Raw genomic sequence first — 14,133 nt, forward strand, 5'->3', positions numbered from 1 at the left:
CCGAGAGCCCGGAGGGCGGAGGGGAAGGAAGACTTTGTACTTGGCGGGTGGAGGGTTGGGTTTCTGGGTTCAGACAGGTTCCGAGGCGCTTTCTGGCAGCGCGGGGTTTGGCGTGACACGACTCGGGACTTGTTGCAACTGGTCCGCCCGCGCTCACTTAGCTGTGCACCCAGGCCGGGGAGGCGCGGTCGGGGCCGGATCCCTCTTCCCTCCGCCGACCTGACGCGCTGCAGGTAACTCTCCTCCCCTCCCCTCCCTCCCTCCGCCTCGCCGCTTCCTGGGAGGCAAACGTTCGGCGGCGGGCACTGCTGCGCGCGGCTCGGGGGCGCTCCTGGCCGTAAGTGGGGCTCCGGGCTGCCCTCCGCGGCCCGGGCGGGCGGGGGCGGCGGGGTCCCGGGGCTGCACCCACCGCGGGCCCGGCCGGCAGGGGGAGGGGAGGGGAGCTCCCCTGGGGAGCCCGCGCGGATCGGCATTTCGGTCTCCTCTGTTGGGTGTACTTTCTCTCATTCGCGTGTAGGTGAGAGTGCGTCGGGAAGTTTGAAAAGTTGTCTCCGGCGGGGTGTGGGCTCGGGTTTCCCCGGGGACAGGCGCCGCCCACCGTGGACGCGGGGTCTGTTTACCCCGCTGCTGTCCGTGCTGGCGGCGGACCCCGGGGGGGAAGCGGTGGCGAGGGTCTAGGAAGCGCCTCGTGGGAGGAAGTACAGGGGGGAACGTGGTCGGGCCGGGGGCAGGGGTGCGGTGGGGGGCGTAGGCTGGAGAAGGGCCAGAGTGTTCTTTCGATCTCCCCTGGGGTTTGCAACTGGAAGGGAAGGTTACTCTTGACCGAATCTCGTTTCTTGTTTATATCCAATTCGCCTCTTCCCCCGAGTTAGTCCAGACCTGTGCTTCCCAACCTCGAGTCGGCCGGCCTGAGTGTGGGTCTGGGTTCTTGGTTCGCTGGCTAGGTGATTCTGGTACATACAGGATTTTGAGAACCACTGCTCTAGAGGGAGAGGAGTTTGTTTCTGGAAAGGTACTTGGAAAGGTACTCTTCTCTGTGACACGTTGGGGGAATTATCACCTATATAATAAGGTGTGTGAGGAGGCAAAGTGCCTGTGTGTTCAAGCTTCTGCGTTCGTGTGTAAAGAGACAGTGGTGCTTTGTAGGGAGGAGGGTGTGGGGACACAGGATACCATGCTGATCATGCATGGAGTGATGAGGTTCTTGGTTCTAGGGTCTCGACCCAGAAGTGGAGATGAGAGCTCAGGAGGCCAGAACACTGAGAAAAAGCCATGCTGGCGACAGGAAGTCAAGGCTGTAGAGCAAGATGGCCAGCAACTCATTTCCAGATTCCCACACATTTTGCCAGGTCACTGGCAGACACCTCCCCTCTTTCCCTTTCTCATCCCCAACCAATGCAAGAGCCCCAGGGAAATCCATGACTGAGGCTGAATCAGTCCCGACAAGAGATAGGACAAGGCTCCAGCGATGAAAGGGAGGGCCTTAGAAGAGAAAGTTACTTAAAAAAAAAAAAAAAAAAAAATTTTATTTCATTTTTCAAAATAATTAAATAAGAATGCTGTGAAACAGGATGGAGTCAGGGTTGGGGGTCGGTCTTTGTTATGTTTGTTTTTTTCCCTGTCTTCCTGCAATTCCCAGAATGGTGACAGTCCCCACACCTTCCAGTTTCAAATTCCACCCCCTGGCTTTTGGGTTTAGGGCACACGTGGTGGACACGCCTATTAAGGCTGCTGGCTTTGCCCTGCACAGCTTGCCTGAGGGGCTGGGTGGATCCTGCCTTTAAAGCTGGCACATTCTAGACCACAGATGCTCAGAATTTATTGTGGGAAGCTGTACCTATTGAATAGTTGCTGAAAGGGATTGCATAGGAGACAAACCACACCTCTGGTGCTGACTCAGTGATGTGTTTTGTGATTACTCTTCAGAGATTATTACTGTAACTATAACTGACTAAACTCTTTTGGGATGGGTTAATTAATTTTATTATTCCTTCTGTTGTATCTCCTCCTGCTACCATATCCCCTGTTTATACATTGAGTGTTTTCTTGACCGTGACTTCCCCCCTGCACCTACTTTGTTTCTTTCATTCCATTATAAAATAGTAAGTTTCCAAGATGTAACATTGTAGCTTAAGTCTTGAGAATCTGGTGGCGAAAGTATGATCCCAGCAAAGGAGTCCTCTTCTCCATAATCAGGTTGGAGGAGAGCTTTCGAAAAGGCCCCACTTAATCTTAATTTAACTAATTATTTGTCAAATTACAAGTTGTCCTTGTTTAGCTAGTTAGGTAAGTTTGCATATCTGTCCCTCTGTAACTTGTAAAATATGAGTGCTACAAGGATGTTTCACAATTCAGAGTCTTTTCCACACAATGTTACTGCTAATTTTGCAATGCACTTTTGTTTAATTATTTCTAATCTGGAAGTGGCATGTATTTTAGAATTTTGTTGGTGAGTTTATCATTTGAGAGTCAGAATACATTCTCCCCACCACCCCCCAAATAGCGTTCTAACTATGGATTTCAAGATATTGTGGGTTAAATTTTATGCAAGTAGCACCTAAGCTCCATCACAAATTAAATCCACTGACATTTCTCTGAGAAAACATGCTGGAGCCTTCAGATGGAGCTTCCTTATTACTGAGGTAGGCCAGTGGGCATTAGCATTGTTTTGTGGTGTCTGTCTCAGCTCACAAGGGGCATGGGTGGAGGTGGAGTGGGAGAAAGTTGGCTCCAGGTTTGGGAAGAAGGGTTTATCAAGGAGCCAGGAGGCTAACCTATATAGGAGGTAGGGGTAGGGTGATCAGGGAGGCAAAAGAAGTTTTCAGCAGCTATGATGCTATGAGGAAGATGAGACTGGATTGGAGAGATGATCCAAATGTAAGGGTTATTTACCCATTGGGCACATCTATGTTGGGAAGTGTTTGAATCGTGTGATCATGTCTGATATGAGGAACCTTTTCCTCTGGGGACGTCTAATTACTACCCAGTTTGTAATTTCGTTTTCTTTTCATACTGTCCTTAGGAGTGAGGCTAGATGTCCCCTAAAGGCACATGACTTTTATCTTTTGAGCTGTGTATGAAGTAATTTGTAGACAGCACCCATCTCTGGGAAAGGTAAGTTAGGGACAGTCAGCCTGTTGAGAACTGGCATAGGGTCAGGTGTAATCTCCATGTTACTGACAGTGGCCTATTCTAAAGAGTTTACACAAAAGTTATGCAGTCCTGATACCTAAAGGTTACGACTCTGTGCTCTTATACTCTATCCGTTCATTAAACATGCATGTATTGACTATTTTGTGCCTAGCAGTGAGTTCCACTCTGGGTAGGAAGGTAACAGGATACTGTTCCTGGATCTCAGGAAGCTGACATTTAAGGGACTTAATAACAATTATAGTCCATTCACTTAGTGTTTCATTCCTATTCTCTGAAAGTTCCAGCAGGCACTGTGTATGTTCATTAATCCTCTGTGAAACTGAACACTAGCAGACCACTTCGTTATGATTTTGGACAAAGTGCCTAAATTCTCTTGGTGTCTCAGGTTTTCCACTAGCCTGTCCCATCCTGCTCTGAAATTCTCTGTGCTTCTTATTGAGGGTACCATAAAATAATGTTACCTAACATCTCCCCATTGTATCACTGGGAAGCTCATTGTTTTCACTTCTTTTGTCAGATTATCATTTCAGAGGGTTTTAGTTCTCTATCATCAAGTTGCTTCTCTGATTATATAAGCATTACTCATTTGGGGAAGAAGAGGCAGTTTTCAAAGCCCTAAAAAGTGGCCTCTTCCACCTCAATGGCGGTAGTAGAGTCCCTCAGCGGCATGTTCCGCTGTCCTTTATTTCCTGCACAAACAAGCGAAGGCTTCCGTTCTTCACAGGACTTGGCTCTGACTACTTAGCCTCCTTTGGCTCGTTTAGCAGCTCTTTACAGATGTTTTAAAAGGATCATCTTTTTCGATAAATGTAACTTCTGAATTGTTAGAGAAGGGTGAAATAAAGCTAAGCTGTTCTTAGATTAAGGAGCTGTTGACCGTGTTCCCCACCGATTCCTGGCTTCAGGTGCATTTCTTCCGTTCCTTTCTCATCTCTTGCTGTCCCTCCAATCTTCTGTCTGCTCTTATGGTTTCTGGCCTCTTTCTTCCTTCTTTGTGCTTCTCTTCCTTTACTTTCTTTTCCTCTGTCTTCTCTTCCCTTCTCTCCTCGTCCCTTCTCATCCTTTGGCTCCTCTTCTTTCTCTGTGCCACATTTCATCTTTTCTTTTTCCATCTCCCCCATTTCTTACTTCTGTTTATTTGTCTAATTCTCCATCTGTTCATCCATTTATTTGTCTTTATTTCTTGCTGTCACCTTTCAATAGCAGCACAGTTTTTTATTTAGGTTCTTTCTTTCTTTCTTTCTTTCTTTCTTTCTTTCTTTCTTTCAATGTTTATTTTTGAGAGACAGAAAACAGAGCATGAGCAGGGGAGGGGCAGAGAGAGAGGGAGACACAGAATCCGAAGCAGGCTCCAGCCTCCGAGCTGTAAGCACAGAGTCCAACGCAGGGCTGGAACTGACAAACCACGAGATCATGACCTGAGCTGAAGTCACATACTCAGCTGACTGAACCACCCATGCACCCCAATTTTGGTACATTGTTTATTTCTAAAAGTCTGTAAAATTCAAATAGTATTTAAGTCAAATAACATATTATGGAGGTAATTCTGTTCTCTAATAGTTAAAGTACATTCTAAATAAAATTGCCAGTTCTATTTTAAATGTTTGATACCCTTTTCAACAGTCATTTCTGGCATTTTATACATTAAAAAATATTATTTTCCTTCACAATGGAACATGTGTACAATGATCATCTGATTAAAACTAAATATTGGCCTTATTTGCTATGTTCAATAATTTCCATCTTTGCCTTTGTTATACTCAATTTATTAGATAAGCATTTTACGAAAATCGAGACTTTCATTTTTCTGTTTTCCAAAAACTAAAAAAAAAAACAACTAAAGTTGCAATAAAGTATTCAAGTAAGAGTACAAATAAGACATTAAAAAAGAAGGATAATGATGTTATTGAAACTGGATATTGATATGCCCATACCCTCATTGTGCAGTAAATTGAAATATTTGTTAATTGATGGATTGAAAAGTGGATTTATCACAGGAAAGTTACTTTGAGAGTTATTGTCTAGTGTAGAATGGTTCAAAGGTCAAAAGTACTAAGTAGAGGGCTACAATACATATAAATGAACTTAAAAAAAAATCTCAGTAGGAAAATAATACTAATGAAAATTAAAATTACAGCATATGTCTACAATTTGTGTTTACTAACGTCAGGCAAAAAACATCAGTCCATATACAATGAAAGTAACATAAAATGTGCTTTAATGCAAAAGTTTATTTGTGCAATACTAAGCCAATTCTTGTATACTCATACCTGAAGGTATTCTCTGACAAGTCATTCATGTCTTGTGTATACTCAAAGCCTTGATTCAATACCCTGTTATTAAGATAGGGTCTTCCCAATATGTTAAATTCTGTGTTCTGTTTGTAGACTAGATTTACTTCCATTTATCAGGTTAAATCTTACATGCAGAGGAGTTAAAACATGAAATATTAAAAGAAAAGACCATAAAATCCCTCTAAGGTTTGGATCTAAAATATGAGTCCACCAAAGTTTGGACAGGAGCCCATGAACATCCTAAGTAGATGTGTGCATGTATCACAAATAGAAATGATTGATAAAAACATTAATTATTGGAGTGAAAGAAACTATTATTTTTGGTTTTAAGATCTTAACATAGTGGTACCATTATTTGGAGTCTCTTCTCCCTTCTCCCTCACAGTTGCACTGACCTGGGCCTGAAGGACAAGTGGGAATAAAACAGAAGAGCTCCCAGGTGCAGTTTCTGGTCCAGGTCTAGAGCTTTATAAACACCCACCTTCACTCAGTCGTTATAGTCATCCAGGGTAGAAACACTGTCAGAGGAATCAAGCACAGTTGTGAGGAGAGATTGCAGGGAATGCTGTTCACAAGTAATCCACAGGACCTAGAAATTCATCTATACAAATCGAGCAGCATTTCACACACTTAAAAAAAAATATATTTATTTATATTTTTTTTGCTTAACTTCCATATGTGTGAGTGAGAGAAGCCAATGAAGAAGACAGTAAAAGGTCTGAACTAGAGTGGGCTAGTTTTCCAGTCTGATTTTTTGGGGGAATTTCTGAGGGAAAATAAAAAAGAAGTACTTGATTTCAACTGTGATATAGCTATCTAAGCAGGCTTAATTAAAAGGGAATCCTGAAGGAAAAGACTAATAAAGGATTGTTAGACGTTGGGATTGCTTTGCATGTTTTACATATCTATAGGGCTCTTTATACAAATTAAACTAAAATCTTTCCAAGCTAGATATATTATGACATTTATGGGGGGAGGGGGACATTTTAACTAAATAAACTTGTGTCTACTTGAGCAGTTTCCACAATATTATTTCTGTTTTTAAACCTCTACTTTTTAACAGTCCAAGATTTTTGTTGTTGCTGCTAAATACTTAGAACCCTGACTTTTGATAGCCATTGCCAACATATGTAAGGAAAATACATTTTCTTAAGACATTTTGTTTGTGAACTTTCACTTTAGCATAGATGAAGCACACTGTTTTTGTTACACGTAGTTGGAAAGCCACTTTCATAGGAGCACTTTCATTGGAGCACATGTTTCTGATGATTTCCTACAGCACCTGCCCCTCTGTAATGTCAGCGTGCACCAAGATTGGCTTTCTTGTTGTCTCAAGTAGACTCAAAAGGTGGGACAAGAGTGCGTATGGCACACATTGAGTATTTCACTCCTTGGGGCCCTTGTAACCTGCATTGTGTGCATGCTCACCTAAATGTATCAAGTCTTTGTTACATATTCTATAGAGGTTCAGAACTGAGGTCAAAAGATCCGAACCCATTTCCTATGGTAATAGGATTTGTGGATAGGTGTAAAGTGGGGAGGGTTGTTGAGGCAGAGGATGGAGGGAATAGATAGATCCCTGGTAATTTCACCTTTGTGATTGATTACAAGTGAGGGAAGAATGGATCATAGATCCCAGCATACTTAGAATGTAAGACAGTAGGCCTTATCTATGACAGCAGTGATACTCCAAATGAGGAATACCCAATATGACTCAGGCACAGATAAATTAGAATAAACAGCTTGGTGGCCTTCCAGGAACTTCCAGTTTGGTGAGGGGGATATGGGCAATGGCAAGTAAACAAACACCTTGATTATTTTACATGATGGTAAGTGCTAAAAGTTAAATAAAACCAGGTAATAGAATTAAGCATAGCTGAAAGGTAGGTCTTGAAAAAAATTTTTTTAAGTTTATTTATTTTGAGAGAGAGCACACAGGTACTCATACATGCACAGGGCAGAGAGACAGAGAGAGAGAGAGAGAGAGAGAGAGAGAGAGAGAGAGAGAGAATTCCAAGCAGGCTCCATGTACACCATCAGTGTGGAGCCCAGCGTGGGGCTTGAACTCAGGAAGTATGAGATCCTCACAAGAGCTGGAATCAAGAGTTGAATGCTCAACCAACTGAGCCACCCAGGAGTCTTGGTTAGATACTTTTTTTTTTTTAATTAAATTTTTTAATGTTCATTTTTGAGGGAGAGGGAGAGGGATGGAGCATGAGAGGGGTAGGGGCAGAGAGGGAGGGAGACACAAAACCTGAAGCAGGCTCTAGGTTCGAGCTGTCAGCACAGAGCCCATCGCTGGGCTCTCAGGAACTGTGAGATCATGACCTGAGCTGAAGTCAGACACTTAACTGACTGAGCCACCTAGCACCCCTCCCTTGCCCACCCCGGGTAGGTCCTTTTTAAAATGGGTAGTCTGGAATGACACTCTAAGGAGGTACCACATGAGTAAGACAGGAATGAAAAGAAAGAGAATTCTAGGCTGTTGGAATGACTAGTGCAAAGATCCTGAAATGGGAATTAACTTGGCATGTTTAATGTAAAAAAGTGAGCCTATTAAATAGCAGGGAAGGTGTCCAGAAACCAGTGGAATATATGAATCTGGAGCCTAGGAGAGCAGTCCCATCTGGAGATTTTCGAGAGTCATCGAAAATTGATATAGAATATTTCCTGCTCTAAGACTGGATGACATTATCCTGGGGAGAATATTGACAGAGAACAGTGAAGGTACAGACAAGTAAAGTTCTGAAGTCTAAGCCCAGATAGTAGGAACACATTTGAAAGATATTCTTGCTGACATTTGAAAGATACTCTTCGCCTCCTGTCCTAGAACCCAACATTGAGGCTATCTCAGCAATGATTTTCTGATACCTTTGGCAGTGACAGTAGTCAGTATTAAAAACCATTTCCCCTGGTACTATAGCATTTTCAAGGGAGAAACAAACAAAACAAAAGAAAACAAAAACGACACTTACCTGTTGCAAGTTTTGCCTACCTTTAGAGTAGAGAGATGGATAGGCTTCTTGAAACGAGAATCTGGGTTTTCATCGGGATGATGTGTTGGATAAACTTAAGCATCACAGTGTTCTGTTTTACCATGTTGGAAAATATGGTCTTTTAAACTTCTCAGCACTGCTCTGGAATGTATAGTTTAATTGCATCTTAATGATATACCAAACATCTATAATCATAACCTGTTTAAACACCCAGTGAGGGGCGCCTGGGTGGCTCAGTCAGTTGAGCGGCCGACTTCGGCTCAGGTCATGATCTCACGGTCCGTGAGTTCAAGCCCCGTGTCGGGCTCTGTGCTGACAGCTCAGAGCCTGGAGCCTGTTTCAGATTCTGTGTCTCCCTCTCTCTCTGACCCTCCACCGTTCATGCTCTGTCTCTCTCTGTCTCAAAAATAAATAAACGTTAAAAAAAAAAATTAAACACCCAGTGAATCCTTTCTTTCTGCTGAAATAAGTTCATATAATAAAAGAACTGATATCAAAAACAGAGGAGAAATGAGTCCCACTTCATAGCTAATTTGTATCATGTTGAAAAACAAGACTTAGAACTTTATTTCATGAAGATTAATTTAAATACATAGAAACTATTTTCATAATGACTTTAACATAATTAAACATCTCAAAATACAGTTCTTAGGGAGAATTCCCAATTGATACTTGATACCATTTCTATCCTTCTGACAAAGTGCTCTTTTGAAATTAATATTTATGTTTATTTTTAATAGAGATCTATGGATTTATCTATTTACTTTTACAGTGCTCATTAGGTTTGTAATTATTCTTTTAAAAGCCCATTTCAACAGGTAATATTTTGTATTATCAAAAAATTAACCTCCATTTAATTGAAACAAATATGTGCTTCAGTGTTAAAAAGTTCTGCATGGATATTATCATTTTTTTTTTCTTTTTTACTCTCAAGTTAGTTAACATATAAATGTAGTTTTGGCTTCAGTAGAATCCAGTGATACATTTCTTACATATGATGCCCAGTGTTCAACCCAACCAGTGCCCTCCTTAATGTCTGTCACCCATTTAACCCACTCCCTGCCACTTACTGCCATCAACCTTCAGTTTGCTGTCTGTATTTAAGAGTCTTTTATGGTTTGCCTCCCTCTGTGTTTTTATCTCATTTTTTCTTCCCTTCCCCTATGTTTGTTAGTTTCTCAGATTCCACATGTGAGTGAACTCATATCTGTCTTTCTCTGACTGACTTATTTCACTTAGCATAATACTCTCCATTTCTGTCCATATTGTTGCAGATGGCAAGATTTCATTCTTCTTCATCACCGAGTAGTATTCCATTGTGTGTATGTACATATACATACATACATGTGTATACATACATACACACACACCACATCATCTTTATCCATTCATCAGCTGATGGACATTTAGGCTTTTTCCATACTTCGGCTATTGTTGATAGTGCTGCTGTAAACATTGGGGTGCCTGTGTCCCATTCAAATTAGCATTTTTGTATCCCTTGGATAAATTCCTAGTAGTGCAATTGCTGGGTCATAGGGTAGTTCTACTTTTAATTTTTTGAGGAACCTCCACACTGTTTTCTCACAGTGGCCGAGCCAGTTTGCATTCCTACCAACAGTGCAATAAGGTTCCCCTTTCTCATAAAACAAATAATCCAAGGAAGAGGTGGGCAGAAGACATGAATAGACACTTTTCCAAAGAAGACATCCACATGGCAAACAGACACAGGAAAAGATGCTCAACATCGCTCATTATCAGGGAAATACAAATCATAACTATAGTGAGATACCACCTCACACCTGTCAGAATGGCTAAAATTAACAACTCAGGAAACAACAGATGTTGGCGAGGATGTGGGTATGATCATTGAAAAGAATTTATACTTCAGGATTTTTTTGACGTATCCTGTTTAATCAACTCCTTCTGTAATGCTGAGTTATTAAAGCAGTATATCATTAGCTTGCTATGTGACACTTATGTAGTGAGCATTGATAATTGTGCTCACCACACATAATCTCAACCATCACAGAGCTTACAGTCTAGTGAAGAAGACAGAATAATGCATTTAAATAATGCATGGAAAGTGATAATATGTGCAGAAATTACTATGAGAGCTCCTTGCCGTAGCTCTGTTCCTAGCTGCCGGGAGCTGGGGACGACAGGGCACATCAGTGAGCTACTTACTCAGATCTCATTAAGTGTATGAGTTATTTTTATTTAAGTTTTTTCCTTTTTGATCCCTGAACCCATATGGCTTTAGTTTCTCATATTCTGTGCTTGTTCATGTGTTGTGCTGTAAGACTTACTAAACTGTTTTATATGCAGGGTTTTGAATTACATATGACAGTCAACTTAGAAAGTGAATGGAAACAGAGGAGGGTATTCTAAAGTAAAAAATAACTATTGGAGTAATTCCCTTAAAAAATTCCTTTTTTTTCCTGTAGCAAAACTATAGATCGATAGATAGATAAACATTTGATAGGAACAGAAAAGTATAAAGAAGTTTTAAAAAATCACCCATAAAACCACCAAGGCAGCCATTATCATTTGTATGTATGTGTTTTTATTTTTGCTTTTGGATGAATTTTCTTTAATTATAATTCTGTTCTTATATGGTTTGATAGCCTGCTTATCATCCATATAGCATCATAATATAAGCATTTTTGCTTGCTATCAAAACTGCTATGGCAGCTTTTGACTTTCTTGGCTTTTTGTTTGTTTGACATTTGAAAATGGATATGTAGAATATTCTTCATTTAACTTCGAAAAAATGAAGCTGAACTGTGAAAGCTGACTTAGGAGAAACTGAGGACAGCAGGCAGTTCCTTGTCACACTAGAGTAAGAAACTTTCTTTCTTTCTTTTTTTCTTTCTTTCTTTCTTTCTTTCTCTCTCTCTCTTTCTCTCTCTCTCTCTCTCCCCCTCTCTCTCTCTCACTCTTTCTTTCTTTCTTTCTTTCTTTCTCTCTCTCTCTCTCCCTCTTTCTTTCTTTCTTTCTTTCTTTCTTTCTTTCTTTCTTTCTTTCTTTCTTCTATTAGAGAGAGAGTGGAGAGAGAGAGGGAGAGCATGAGTGGGGAGGGGCAGGGAGAGAGAGACTCCCAAGCAGGTCTGTGCTATCAGCATAGAGACAGATGCAGGACTCCAACTCAATAATCAGCCGATGCCCAACAAACTGAGCCACCCAGGCACCTCAAGAAACACTTTCTTAACCACCTCCTTCTTCCAAACAACATTAGCAAGTTTGTGGGTATATCAGATCTTTTCAGCAGGCAAAATAAGTTATCATCTTAGAATTTTGAAGCCAAAGGTGCCTGGAGCACAACTTGTTAAACATGATAGGACTCTTTAAAAAAAAAAATATCCTCTGCTTGATTACATACAGAAAGAGGATACTCACTAAGAAAGTAAGAGAAATATAGATCCTTATTATTAAGTACAATTCTCTCCTATATTGCTGTGACCAGGGTGTGGGGGTGCAAGAACACCTGTCTCAGGGTTCGCAAACAGACCAAATTCGGCCACTCGCCACTGACAATGTCCAGAGCAGAGGCCAACACTGGGAAGATAGAGGATTAGCCCGAAGACAGTGGACTGGAATCTTGAAGACTATCTCCAAAGAGCTAAAATTACTTCCTGGTTTATATAAAGCAAATGTGGGACAAAGGTTAGTGGATACTTGCTGGGAGGCATGAAAGTTCAGGCCCCTCCTTGTCTTGGGGTCAGTCACGCGGGTCTTGCTGGCTCGGAGTAGGCCTTACTGTTTGAGAGCATAGTTTCATTTCCCCATCACAGGATGCTTTGCCTGCGGGGTCTTTTGCCTGAGTTAACAGATAAGCTGGAAAGAAGAATTTAGTCAATTAGAAAATGCACACTGAGGTCAAAATGGAAGTATTTGAAGTTGTGTTTCCTTACTATGTAACAATTTATTTTAGCGGATTTTAAGGCTGATACAGAATTGAGGGCCTCTATCTCATTAAACCCGACAGGAACCCTTTGCCGACAGTACTGTTATTTTAACCATTTTTCTGATAAGAGACATGAGGCTTAGAGCCCTGAAGTCACATGACCAGAATCTTAAACCTATTTGTGGCAGAGCCAGAGACAAAACTTGGGCCATCTCACCCACTCTGAGTCACTGAGCCAACCAGTGATTTGTCACTCAGTCCCACTTTCCCACTTGACACAATTAAAGACTACTCTTATGTGTCTCTTTCAGTGTTCTCTGTAGATTAAACACTAATTTTTCAGCTGTTCTTCAAGATGCAATCTGTCTTAAAGTCTGCTCAATCCTGTAGTTGTATGGTACATTTTTCTTGTTTTTAAAGAGAGAACCCTAAGCAGGCTCCATGCCCGGTGTTGAACCTGATGTGGGGCTCGATCTCTAGACCATGAGATCATGACCTGAGTTGAAATCAAGAGTTGGACACTTAACTGAGCTACCCAGGTGCCCCATCTGATTAATTTTTATTTTGTTCAATTTTTAAAAATTTTTTAATGTTTATTTTGAGAGAGAGTGAGAGAGAGCAAGTGAGGGAAAGACAGAGAGATGGAAAATTCCAAGTAGGTTCTGCACTGCCAGTGCAGGACCTGATGCAGGACTGGGGCCTTGAACCCATGAACCATGAGATTATGGCCTGAGCCGAAATCAAGAGGTAGATGCTTGACCAACTGAGCCACCCCGGTGCCCCCTGTATGATTCATTTTTAATGTAAACTATTACTTTTACATTTGTTGTATTGGATTTTATCTTGTTCATGTTGACTTATTATTTTACCACTTTAAGGTCATTTTGAATATTAATTGTGGCATCTGATGTTTATGCTATTTATTTCTGCAAAGTGTAGCAATGCTTTTCCATTTATTCATCTGAATGATTGACACATACATTGATCAGGATCAGGAGAAGATGGAACACTTTACAGCACAAGATGCCACCCTATTAGGATTACCTTATCCTGTTCATTGGACCTTCTGGAGTACTAGTATCATAATATAATGCAATTTAGGAGTAGTTTAGGTGTTGGTAAAACAGTAATTTGCTTTAATCCCACTTGCATTTTAAGCCATGCTTAGAGTATTCCTCTGCAGTTTGACTATCTAGTATATGATCTCTGAGAAAAGGTTTGTTTGTTTGTTTGTTTTCTCCTGTGGATTTCTCTGCAGGAATCACTCAGTGATTCTAAGTATCAGTGAATGATGATGTTTTAATGTCATTAACATATTTGGGGGCCTTTATATTCTTATATCTGGACTAGAGTTTAAACTGGGGATTGAAAATATATTGAAAATATATTGAATAATGGGTATTTTTTTTTTTTTTAGTCTTTATTTATTTTTCAGAGACAGAGACAGAGAGACAGAGCACAAGTGAGGGAGGGACAGAGAGAGAGGGAAAGACAGAATCGAAAGCAGGCTCCAGGCTCCAAGCTGTCAGCACAGAACCCCACACGGGGCTCCAACTCATGAACTTCAAGATCATGACCTGAGCTGAAATTGGACGCTTAACCGACTGAGCCACTCAGGCACCCCTTGAATAATGGGTGTTTTTTGAGTTAATCTGATAAAGCAATATTGTCAGACCATCACCCAATGAAAAGAAATGAATAAATGTTTAGATATTGAGCAAATTGAATTTTTATTTGGGATTTATAAAATGGATTAGAGATATTTAGTTTCCTTTTCATAAGTCTG

General features: G+C 41.0%; 1 protein-coding gene across 3 annotated transcripts in view; it reads left to right on the forward strand.

Moving 5' to 3' along the window:
- Positions 1–223: 223 nt before the first annotated feature.
- The window catches only part of FAM83B (family with sequence similarity 83 member B), a 90,549-nt gene continuing 76,639 nt past the window's right edge, over positions 224–14,133 (forward strand). The window contains exons 1-2 of one of the 3 annotated variants that reach the window (XM_047860837.1): positions 294–337; positions 3,023–3,114. The gene's annotated coding sequence lies outside the window, so the exon portion shown is untranslated. Of the gene's footprint in view, positions 234–261; positions 338–3,022; positions 3,115–14,133 lie in introns of those variants that run through there. The other 2 variants (XM_047860839.1, XM_047860838.1) reach the window with 2 other exon arrangements.

The sequence above is a fragment of the Prionailurus viverrinus genome, chromosome B2, assembly GCF_022837055.1.
Source record: "Prionailurus viverrinus isolate Anna chromosome B2, UM_Priviv_1.0, whole genome shotgun sequence".
Lineage (NCBI taxonomy): Eukaryota > Metazoa > Chordata > Mammalia > Carnivora > Felidae > Prionailurus > Prionailurus viverrinus.